Source organism: Mya arenaria, chromosome 17 (genome assembly GCF_026914265.1).
Source record: "Mya arenaria isolate MELC-2E11 chromosome 17, ASM2691426v1".
NCBI lineage: Eukaryota > Metazoa > Mollusca > Bivalvia > Myida > Myidae > Mya > Mya arenaria.
The window spans coordinates 46970206-46983861 of record NC_069138.1 but is presented as its reverse complement, the minus strand read 5'-3'; positions in this window follow the sequence as shown (position 1 = coordinate 46983861).

The window sequence follows — 13656 nt, the reverse complement described above, 5'->3', positions numbered from 1 at the left end:
CTGAGAGTGTACCCTGTGATTATATGATAATTTAAAAACAGAAATATATAACATACATGAAAGCACACACTCTTTAACACCAGTGAAAAATTTCTTCTTTAATGCATACGTTCATAAATGGAGGTACTCGTTTAAGCACGGTAGGTGTAAAACTGTTTTCGAGTATATTGCATTGCATACAAGAGTAGTTATACTCAGAGCCAGAAACAGTTTTAAAGAACACGTTTTGAAACTGCAAAATAATTCTTAAAGGCTAGACCATATGTGGCAGTACCAAATATTTTCCTTCTATATAATCATATATAAAATAATAAAGCATCACTATCTCTGATTGATTACAGCAGTCACCTTAGAGCCAGACAGAAAACAACACCTTCATAACAGTAATAGCCAGACAACTTAACTTAGGCCCCTAATAACACGTCGCAGAGTGTTTTGGGTTCATCTAACTATGATGTGTCTATACTGAGCTTATTATAGCCACTAAATACATCTGGCTATAGGGGGAGTATGCATCTCTGAGCATGCAGAGCTATCGGACAAGTATTTTGTGTTCAAGATCACTGCGACCATGACCTTTGACCTATTGGCCTAAAATCAATAGAGGTCATTTGCTTTTCATGACCAATCTCCCTATCAAGTTTGAGGACTGTAGGCTTAAACATACTCTAGTTATCAATTGATAATTGAGGTTTGGTCTACGGACGAATCATCAAGTGCAAAGCAATATACCACTGGTTCTTCGAAAAGGGGATAACAATAAAAACATAATCCGTGCCTCAGTTTGGCTTTTCATTATCGAAAAAAATACAGCATGCAATAGCTTTTAGTTTAACAACTCGCCAAGAGCGTTGTTTATGGTGTTTAGGATTTCCTTGAACTCATTTTAGTCCCCATGATATTTATATTGCTTTCCAATGGAAATGAATTTTCACTCGAGACTGGATCTTGTAAAAATTCTAAACATAGAGGTTTGTGGGGTTGTATTTGCTTCCAATAAATTAACTATATTTCTGATATATTAACCACCATCTGGAGTTTGAACAGTAAATGCCCACCACTGTGTTTTAGCAATACAAGTTGCTGGTTTCCACAATTTACCATATCTTATTCGTACTGAATGACCGATCTTCATAGGCTGTAAAGGCTTGAGGTTCTTGAAACCTCTTGTGGTTCTGTTTTTTGTTCAGATATGTTATGTGACACCTTTGCAATTGTAACACCATTTTTGTGTAAATTATCCGAGGCCTGGTATAGTGGTTTCTTCATTAAAGACCAATGGGAGACGAGCAGAATGAAGATCATATTACATTTTCAGCCATAAACATATACCAGAATCTTTTTATGAAAATATCAAGCAAAAGCAGTAACATCATATTTCAAGGAGAGTGTAAACTTATGTCTTCATCACGTCTTATATAATACAAATATTTGCATCAGTGAATAAGTTCTGGCCAACTTAAATCAGCAAAGAATAAAGTAAAATGCATGATATGTTGCTGCAGCCGAAAGAGAATAACATTTCAGCTAAAAGCGGATAGTCTACATCTTGCTGTAAATATTTAAATAGTTTGCTGCATAACACTGAATGGATTCTGAAGCTGTGTTAATGAATAGGTTTGAATGCAATCAGCCTGTTTTATGTTTAGTTAAAATGCTTAATACAGCATTTTATGCCCTCTGTATATAAAGGGGCATACAAGTTTGCAACTATTGATCAGTCGGTTAATAGACCAATTCTTGTCTACACACTAACCTACGCTTGGTTTGACCTGGGACCTGGCCCCAATTTCTCGAAACTTCTTAAGCTTAACAGGCTTAAGTAGCTTATTTCAATTAGCCAAAATACATACTTAAATTGAATTTTGATAAATGAAAAATGGTTTATTGTGATAATCATATTGATAATTCCTATCTAAAGCATAAAAAATCTTAAAGAAGTTAATATTATGCAATTTATTGAACACCAAAAATAGTGAGCTTAGCTTAATCCTGTTATAAGGGACTTAAGAAGTTTCGAGAAATCGGGGCCAGGGACCATGAAACTTTCCATGTAGGTTTCCCTTTATCTTATAGACAGCCCCTATTATATTCCCATATTGCATTGGTGTCGGTTGAACTAAGGTCAAACATACATTTTCGAACGAAAATATGATAAACTGCTTTATAATATAAAAAAAATTATCAGCATTTTTTGCGCAAAAAATGGTTCATTCCAAAAGTTGCCAAGGCGGTCGATCTGTGAGAATGCATCATTAAATAGTGCCCAACTCGTTCCAAACACTAAGTATATTGTGGCCATGAATGAGAGTAAACTTAGTCGTGGGACGAGATATTTAGTCGTTCGAACGAGTAAGTAAGTCGTGGCCACGACAAAACTAGTACGTGGCCACGAGATAAAAAAAATATTATTTCTGTCACTTCTACGCCACCTCTATGCCACCGTAGATGGACGAGTACCATTTGCATATGTTATTTGCAACATGCTTTATACTCGTATACAGTCGAAACCCGTTGGCTCGAACTCGATTGGCTCGAGAATTCCTCGTTGGCTCGAACTGGATGTACGGGACCGATTTCTTTATACTGAGGTAAAAAATCCCGCTTGGCTCGAATATGTGAAGCTCGAAGTAATTTCGCTGGTCCTTGTGAGTTCGAGCTAACGGGTATCGACTGTAATATATACAATTCCATTGCTATTTTGCATTTCACAATAGCTTTATTAAAATGATCAGGAAAACAGTGGAATTATTTTAATAGTAAACCTTAGGGAACTGGACTGGCATTTTAATAATAGGTCTAAATGACAGCATTGTTCGATGACAAATTTGTTTATCGGCCATGAAAGCTTTTTACTTCTACTTAAAGTGGCATGAATAAAAGATATATGTTTATGTCAGTGAACTCGTATTTTTCATTTAGATCGGCCTTTTGTCTGATTTTAATTATGTATAATGACGTCAGGTATTTTTCAATCGAGTATTTAACTGAAGTAGGTTATGTGCCCTCCACAGTACAAAGATGAAAGGGACGGCCAACATTTAAAAACGTTTCAAAATATGAGTGTTCATTTAGTTATGAGGTACAATGTTTAGTAAGAAAAACACAACTCTTTTCAACATGTTTATATCTAATAATGTATTCAGCAAATTCTAATATCAAGAGAAGTTATATTTCATCAGAGATTAATTAAAAAAATTATTGTGCAATTTTATGGTCTGTCTATCAACAGTGTCTTGTGGGTTCTTGGTCGCACACTAGTACTAAGCATCATATGGCCACAAGACATTGCTGATTGGAAACTGTCAAATATTTCGGCATCTAAAACCTTATCTTGCTACATATTTAGCCTATTTTATGAAAAAGAATCTTACATCAAATGTTCTTGGGTCTCAAAACAACTCCACATGCATGATAGGACACATGTGTTCTGCTTGCTCAATATTGAGAATTAATAGGAGATAAACAACGTTTTCGAGGTTTTCGAGGTTTTGTGTTTTGCTCCATGTACTGTGAAAGTTCCTTAACCGCTACTGATGCGACAATGATGAGATTGCTGGGTATGCTGCGCGATGATCGGTTTCAAATCTCTAGAGTGTTCACTGACAATACCATGACGTTGAAAAAGATGAGTTAATGTTCCTCATCTTGTATTGATATACAAGGTTCTTAAACTTATTTAATTTCCCTGTGATTTCGCTGACATTTCCACAGTTATAACTTTAAACTCTGCTGATAAAAGTCTGGTGTTGATCATGGTTTCTGTGTCTTATTATCGTTATTTTTTATGTGTTTGTCGCTTATCGCAAATAAAGAGGCCGATAAACGTTCGACGTATTTTAGTCTGTATGCTTTCTACTTCAATTGACCGTATATAATATGTGTTTGTGCGTAAACATATTCATATTGTCTCCAAAGCACAATTGGTTAAACATATCTCATAATTAGTGTTAGACAGAGTCAATTTTTTGCCATATAAACGCTTTGTTTACAATTAATAGCATTTCGCTCAGATGTTCTTTCAAAACATCACCGGACTGACAGATCCAATCAATGGGGCTGTGATCTTATAGGAGACATGGCGTATTTCATACAGTATAATGGTCCTCGTGGGTGGTATATAGTTGCCGGGGATGTAATGCATATTGCAAAAGAGCTGAGGTACATTGATCTCTAGAAACATGCTATTCCACACGTATATACAAGCAAGCAAGCAAGGCAAGAAATTGTCCGTCACGGACGCCTAAACGAACGTGAGCATGTTTTTGTTTTATGGTAACCTAGCAACAGTTTGCAACTATGCACGACGACAAAGTTGTACATTTTATAAACGATTCTTCTTACGTCTTGCTTCTGTACTGTGACGCGTTAAGGCTGGAACTAAATAACAATTGATTTCTAAAGCGTTTTACAAGTGCACTTCATTATTTTATATATATATCAAAAACATACACCTAGATATGGTGTTTTACTGAGCCCCTAAAATGGCTGAAGTGACACATTTTTACACGGCAACGTACATAAATATTGATAATGTCTCACTCGTGTATTTCCACTAAATGTCAAACAGTACAATACACTATGATATGCCATGTGTACCCACTATGATATGCCATGTGTACCCACGTGTACCCACTATGATATGCCATGTGTACCCACTATGATATGCCATGTGTACCCAGGTAGTGTCCAATGGGTCAACTAACAGAGGCGTCACCACCATAAGTGGTAGACATTTCACGTACCCTGCGTTAACGTTTTATTTAAAATAATTGAATGCATTTCCTCCTATGTTCTTCAAAGAATAGCCCTAAAGAGAACCAGAATCAGGCGTATCAGAATGCATGGTAGTAATGATTGCCGTTAGAGTTGGACATGATTCACTTACTCTGTATTACCGCTTATGTACAAGTAATCGCATTTGTCTCGGATATTGTTGTTTTATTGGAACACTTACAGGACGAAACTATCCAATCAATGACCTAATAATGTTTCAGGACAAATCACGTATTTCATCTTACATTACAGTCCTGATGGGTGTTATATAGTTGTCGGGATGTGATGCATATTGCATAAATGTTGCTGTGCACGGGTCGTTAAAACATGTAATGCCAACGACGGATGACCAAATAGGTGTCCGTCAGGGACGCGTCATAATGTAAGGTGAAGGGATTTATTGTAATACAGAAAATGAATAAGTCCTGATTGAACCATAGTTCTTTAAAGAAGAAATAAATAAATAGCATTACAAATGCCAACATATGATTACATAATACAGTACAACAAATATTCGGTTATTTTCAATGCATTTTTAAAATTATTGGAGATCAAATCAGTGTTCGTTGTATTTTCTTTTTTTGTTTTCTTTTTTTTGTTTACTCAACATTGCTATCAACTATCAGAAACAAACAATCTGTTTACAGGAATGTGAACATTGCTACAAACTATTAGAAACAAGCAATCAACAGGAATGTGAACCGTTTTTGGACAATGGTAACTTACATGACACAGAGGCAAAGCGGTCGTCTAATTAATGAAGTGCCGTCAAACTACACACGTCAACGGTAACGTTTCTCACGTTTGTATGAGTACAATCATGGGTGGGTCTGGTTACATGTTGTGGTGTCATCGAGGGGCGACGTTATCTGAGATGCTTTGATATTGCAGTGTTAAGTACATTGTTCGTGAAATGCGATTAATGACATTAGACAGGTTGCACACCGCCATTTGTACGGTATGTGTACGTGAGAGTTTCTTTTACTCACTGCATTGTCCAGGAATGTGTACATTCTACACGATTAGAGTGACGCGTACGATTACACGAGGAAAGAGATGTGAGTAAACGAGAGGCGGACAAAATCCCTCCCAATAATTCTTGCATAGATGGACATAATCCCCCCCCCAAAAAAAAAAAAAAAAAAAAAATCTTCATCATTTTTTCTAGGATGTTGAATTATTATGTTGGTGTACAGGTGATTTAATTTTTATTTACAACTTGAATTCAGCAATTTTCTACATACAGTTATGTGCTATATGCATATTTTTATATTTACAATATTTGTTGCATTATTTGTCTAAAATATCTCAATATTAATAAAAAAAATCTTTGTTATCCAATATTTACTTGGTATTGAAATATAATGTTGATGTTAAGTTAAAATTTAGATGTTATTACAATCAAATTTAAGTTTACGACTTTTAAACTGAGCTTCATCAGTTGCATGTACGTGTAAGTGAAAATGCATGTTCGACTATACGTAAATCTACACGTGCGTTTACTTTCTATTCCTGACCGACACTGCCAACAATCTGTACATGAACTCATAATTTCGTAGTGCATTGATTATGTAGATTACTCAGCAATCCAGAGTTTGGGATATACGAAGTGTACGCGTAGTTAAATATACAGATAAAACATAAGTACATAAATGTAAATAGAAATCACCATCCACTAGCGGTTTCAGTGTGGGGAGCACCCGTCCAATAAATTGTCTAAGTAAACGTTTTTTATTTCGAAATCGGAGGGAAATAAAACATTAAATAAATTAAAATTCACAGCTGTAGGCTTTAAATAGCTAAAAAATTCATTCGGGAGGACCCCAAAACCTATATTCATATATATTTCGGTTCTTGGTGAGGGGTGATTCAGCTGGTGAACAAAGGTCAGAAGATATAAAAGCGACTAAAAACATACACTACAAGTTATAATTGTTTTAAGATAGATACCCATGTTTACCTTCAAACATTCGTGAATACCCAGTATTTGTTTGCAAGATATGACGAAAGCCTTTAGCTACCGCAGACGGATTAAATAGCTCCGAAACGATCTATGATACTAGTATTCTCTTGTAACCATTTGGGGATATAATGCATCTGTTGATGACATTCTGGTCTAAAATTACAGTCGTTTTGCTTAAACTATATAAAACATTCAAAGAAAACCGCAAAATTGCATGATAATAGCTTCTGTTTCTATGGATTCTCTGCGTGAAATATGAATGAACCACCCTACGGTATAATGTACTTTTAGTTATCGTAATGAGCGACCGTGCTAAGCGTGTTGAAGTATATGTTCTTATGTTAGACTCAGCGGTTTTTCTTAATTGTATATCTGGGTTGCACTTATGAAGTTAAGATAAATATATTTGGTATGAACAAAGCGTGGTTCGACCGCGGCCTCTTTTGACCAGGGGCGACCCATCTTTCAAACATGACTCATGGCAGTCCGCCCGTTTATACATTTGTCTTTTTTCTTTGCTTATAACAGCATCCTTGTTATTTGACGGGTTTGCTATAAGTCATGTAAACAGCTTGTTATTGTTAGATAATGAATGGACACTCGTTCGATGTGTCAATGTAAAAAACGAACACAACCATGCGTTCAGTATTTCGATTTACTAATGACGTCTTTCAAACACGATGACTTAAATCCAGGGGCTTTATTCAATATATTTCTTATCGTTATCCTTGGACCTTAAAGCGTTCCCATTTAATTAATGTACCATGAACCATATACTATGTGCCATGTACCAAATTCCAGAATAAATAGATAGTATATATGGTCTCTGTTATCAACTGAGAATGAATATATCTATGTGCTGTGTACCCAACTGATCCAATCCAAGAATGAATATATCTATGTGCTGTGTACCCAACTGATCCAATCCTAGAATGAATAAATTTATGGGCCCTGTTATCAACTGATCCAATCCTACATTAGGATGAATAAATCTATGGGCCCTGTAATTAACTGATCCAATCCTTGAATATATAAATCTATTGGCTCTGTTATCAACTGACCCAATCTTACATTAGAATGAATAAAGCTATTGGCCCTGTAATCGACTGATCCAAGTCTTGAATATATAAATCTATGGGCCTTATTATCAACTGACCCAATCTTACATTAGGATGAATAAAGCTATGGGCCCTGTAACCAACTGATCCAATCCTTGAATATATAAATCTATGGGCTCTGTTATTAACTGACCAAATCTTACATTAGGATGAATAAAGCTATAGGCTCTGTTATCAACTGATCCAATCCTAGGATGAATAAATCTATGGGCTCTGTTATCAACTGACCCAATCCTACATTAGGATGAATAAATCTATGGGCCCTGTTATCAACTGATCCAATTCTACATTAGGATGAATAAATCTATGGGCCCTGTTATTAACTGACCCAATCCTACATTAGGACTAATTAATCTATGGGCTCTGTTATCAACTGACCCAATCCTAGGATGAATAAATATGGGCTCTGTTATCAACTGACCCAATCCTACATTAGGATGAATAAGTCTATGGGCTCTGTTATCAACCTACCCATTCTTACATTAAGATGAATAAATATATGGGCCCTGTTATCAACTGATCCAATCCTAGGATGAATAAATCTATGGGCTCTGTTATCAACTGACCCAATCCTACATTAGGACTAATTAATCTATGGGCTCTGTTATCAACTGACCCAATCCTAGGATGAATAAATCCATGTGTTCTGTTATCAACTGATCCAATCCTACATTAGGACTAATTAATCTATGGGCTCTGTTATCAACTGACCCAATCCTAAGAAGGAAAAAATCTATGGGCTCTGTTATCAACTGACCCAATCCTAGGATGAATAAATCTATGGGCTCTGTTATCAACTGACCCAATCCTAGGATGAATAAATCTATGGGCTCTGTTATCAACTGACCCAATCTTACATTAGGACTAATTAATCTATGGGCTCTGTTATCAACTGACCCAATCATAGGACGAATAAATCTATGGGCTCTGTTATCAACTGACCCAATCCTAGGATGAATAAATCTATGCGCTCTGTTATCAACTGATCCAATCTCACATTAGGACTAATTAATCTATGGGCTCTGTTAACAACTGACCCAATTCTAGGATGAATAAATCTATAGGCTCTGTTATCAACTGACCCAATCCTAGGATGAATAAATCTATGGGCTCTGTTAACAACTGACCCAATCTTACATTAGGACTAATTAATCCATGTGCTCTGTTATCAACTGACCCAATCCTACATTAGGATGAATAAATCTATGGGCCCTGTAATTAACTGATCCAATCCTACATTAGGATGAATAAATCTATGGGCCCTGTTATCAACTGATCCAATCCTACATTAGGATGAATAAATCTATGGGCCCTGTTATCAACTGATCCAATATTAGATTGAGTTAATCAATGGTTTGTTTGTGAAACTGATACAATTTTAATATTAAACGATGTTTGGAATTAAAGCGATTGTATTCAATTTTAACGTTATCTATTGAAACTTGATCACATATCATCTAAAAAATAGCTGTACACCTTGCGAAATAAATCGTGTGTGCATAGGCCAGAAACGCCAGTATACCTCATTTAGAGTCCATGGTTGCCTTATATATACTATAGAACAGAGACCATTAACTAAGTGTAAAGTACTTTACAGTAGAAAGGCAGAATATTTAAGATGAAAAACACCGCATGCACTTAATCTTATGGCGTGCCTAAGCTTTGGCTTGTTATAAAGATTATAGTATTTACATGTATATCAACCAATCTAACTTAATGCAAAGACGGTCGCATAGAACTCTTTAGAAATGAAACTACGTGAATTTCTTGTTTATTTCTCATCTATATATTTACGCAAAGAGTAAAAATATATACATACTTATTCAATTCTAACTAAAGCATACTAAATATGCTATGTTTTATAATTTGTTTCTTTAAGCACACATACAATGACACACACGCACGCACATACTCATATTATACGTATTCACAAACGTTCGCGGACGCCTGCTCTAACACGCACACATAAACAAACGTTCTTTGACGCGCACCCTCACACGCACACATTCGCAAACGTTCGCGGACGGCACTCTCACACGCACACATTCGCAAACGTTCGCGGACGGCACTCTCACACGCACACATTTGCAAACGTTCGCGGACGGCACTCTCACACGCACACATTCGCAAACGTTCACGGACGGCACTCTCACACGCACACAATTGCAAATTTTCGCGGACGGCACTCTCACACGCACACATTCGCAAACGTTCGCGGAAGGCACTCTCACACGCAAACATTCACAAACGTTCGCGAACGCCTACTTTAACACGCACACATAGACAAACGAACCGCGGACGCGCACTCTTACACACACACACATTCGCAAACGTTCGCGGATGGCACCCTCACACGCACACATTCGCAAACGTTCGCGGACGGCACTCTCACACGCACACATTCACAAACGTTCGTGGATACCTACTCTCACACGCACAAATTCACAAACGTTCGCGGACGCGCACTCTCACAAGCACTTATTCACAAACGTTCGCGGACGCCTACTCTCACACGCACACATTCACAAACGTTCGCGGACGCCTACTCTCACACGCACACATTCACAAACGTTCGCGGACGCCTACTCTCACACGCACACATTCACAAACGTTCGCGGACGCCTACTCTCACACGCACATATTCACAAACGTTCGCGGACGCCTACTCTCACACGCACATATTCACAAACGTTCGCGGACGCCTACTCTCACACGCACATATTCACAAACGTTCGCGGACGCCTACTCTCACACGCACATATTCTGCCAGTCTCCCAAGCGCATTGTCGTTAAACAAATTTATGCTGCTACCCGATAATGGCTTATTTGTTGAAAAGAGCTTTGAAATGAAAACATTTTTTTTCCAATAATTTATATATATTTAGTGGGTTACATAATTCATTTTATGTTTTCTTCTATCCTTGTTTTGTATTCTTGGCATACGTTAATACTGCTACATATTTTCTAAATGGTTTATGCCATTAAGTACTTTTGTGATAAAGGATTTAACTCAGGCTTCCCTTTGAAAGAAGCAATTAAATACATAAAAGCAAGCATAACTATTTTCAAACAAACGTAATAAAAATAAGATGTTTTTAATGCGGGGAATGACGAGGTCCATATACATGTATTGAAAACGGTTAAGAGCCATTAAAACAACTGACCCGTTTCTGGTCTGTTTGGGTATAAGTATTTGCACCTACGTTTTTTGAGGGAAATTGTCGCATAAAGCATTGAATTCGGAATACAAATTCAAGATTAAACAAAATTGGAAATTTTAAAGACTTCTTCCTTTGGGATTTGATCTGAATATCTGATCCATGAGACGCTGGCGAACAATCATGTATACAAGTCTTTAATTTTCAATTGATAAAAGTTCAATGTCCTTTTATTACATTAATCTATACGAACAAAACAAGAATGAACACATTTCTCCTATATTATTACATTTGATCAGTCATTTTAAAAACTCTAATTTTGTGTTGGTATACATTATTCAATATGCCCAATTTAACGAGTCATATAAATATCAATACAACTCCAGACGTTCCATATCAAATTTGCACGTCTAGAAATTGCATTTCCGTCCTAAACATATCGTAAGGCATTCTTCTTGGTATTATTCCTCTTGAGACGCTCGTTATCCTGTTCCAAGTGTTGTCTGCTCCGCCAGGGTATTAAGGCGGGATGCCAGCCAAAAGGTTCTTCGCAATAGTGCAATAATAAGTCAAATATTATAACATTGAAAATAAGTAGTTGATTAAACCAAATTCAATTACATATACGAGTAGCTTAATGCACCAGTCAATTGTAACCACGCCCCCCCCCCGGTCCGAGGAATAGCGGGAACTTTGACTTTCGTTCCAGCCAACAGGTAAAATCCCTGCTGGGAAAAACTGCTGGTAAAATCCCCGTCATATGCCCCCCGTACTCCGGGGACATACTTGGTAAGGCCTAGTGTAATTATGAGATTTTTGAGATCAGGCAATGAAAATTTTATAGTCAAGATATCATTACAGAAGATTCAACAATAAAAAAGTAGGTCACAGTCAAGGTCATCTAAGAAATCGCGGACAAATCCCATTAAAAGAACAGCCCATTCCCCGCTATTTTCGGAACGAAAACAAAACCACCGCATTCACTCGACACTGCGGGCCACCTGGAAGGTAAGAACACGGCCCATTTCCCCCGATATCCCCTGTAAACCCCCGGACCTGGGGCTATGGTTACAATTGACTAGTGCAATGCGACGACCTAAGTCTAGTGAATGGCAGATTAACGATTACATAAGCCTAGTGTAATGAAAGAGGGACGGACAACACAAACATGCATGGCATCTAAACGACTACCTAAGTCTTATGTTGTTGTACCGTCTCCGTGGCCTAGTGGTAAAGGCACCCGCCTACGGAGCGGTAGGTCGTGGGTTCGATCCCGGGCCGCGTCATGCCGAAAGACGTTAAAAGTTGGCACAAGTAGCTCCCCTGCCTGGCGCTCGGCATTTAAAGGGTAGTGCTTGGAAAAGTGGTGTACTCAGTACTGGTTCAACCCAGGAAAGTTGTATCCCGTGTATCTGTAATTTACACCGAGCACGTTCATGAACCTATAGGTCTCTTCGAAAAGAGCTAGGATATCGCATCCGGATCTCTTGTATCTCACTGTGTTTCTTCAAGTCTTCCAATGTCTGGATTTGACTGCGAATTGCTATCACTTCTATCTCATGTCCCTTATGGCATTTAAACACAATTTAAGTCGTGATGGCGTCACGGCGGGGTCAAGCCATAATGCAGCCAATGGGCGCGGGCAGATCTTAATAAACTCAAATAAAAAAATATATGACATAGGAAAAGAAAACACAGACATGGCCAACAAAGAACAACACTTCCTCCTTTAAAATTCATGAAATGCAACCGTATGTCAGAAGTGCTGTTTACAATTAATGATCATCTCGGAACAATTTGTGATAGGGGTCTCAAATATCTGGACACAAATATTTGGTGTTTATTTAAATTCACTTTAGTTTTGAATATTCAGATGGTTTAATGTCACATTCGAACATTATGTATTAGGTTTTTGCTGAAGATATAATGTGACATGTCACAGACGATGAATGTTATTCACTGTCGGACAATCTATATGAAGTAGGATTTATATTTTGTTGGGACAGTTGCCACCTTGATATACGGTGTGTGCCTGATATTCTCCGTATGGCAAGATATATCGGAAAATGATCGATTCGGGTATTATAAAAAAATTAATTTGCCGTTTTTGTTGCTCTATGTTTTAAATTTTGTTAGATTTTAATTCATAAGCCGTATGTTTTTTTTTTACACTAACACATATCCGAGTGATGCATACAACTCATTTTAACGGTAGTATCGTCAGTTAAGGGACTGTTCGTGTTCGTCAACCAGTGTTCGTCCGGACCAGTGTTCGTCGGGACCAGTTTCAACTATTATAACAAAAGCTCATATCGCAGGCTTTCATCAGACAATGGAACTTTCATCGTCAGTCGAAACCAACTACTGGGGTTTATTCCAGAAGACTACCATAGGCACTTAACTCATATCTGGTCAAAACCGAACTAAATATTCGCACAGACGCGGATTAAAAGCAAGCCTGCGGGCAATACTACGTGCTAAATATGTGTAGAAAAAGATACGTCTTAATTCTCTGATGAGTAAATGGTTTTCGTTATATTTTATTTTTCAGGGACGGTATTGAAGAAGTTCCAACTTCATTACCAATAATGCCTACGTCGCAGATTTTCCATTAGTCATTGTTGGCATATGACAAGCGTTA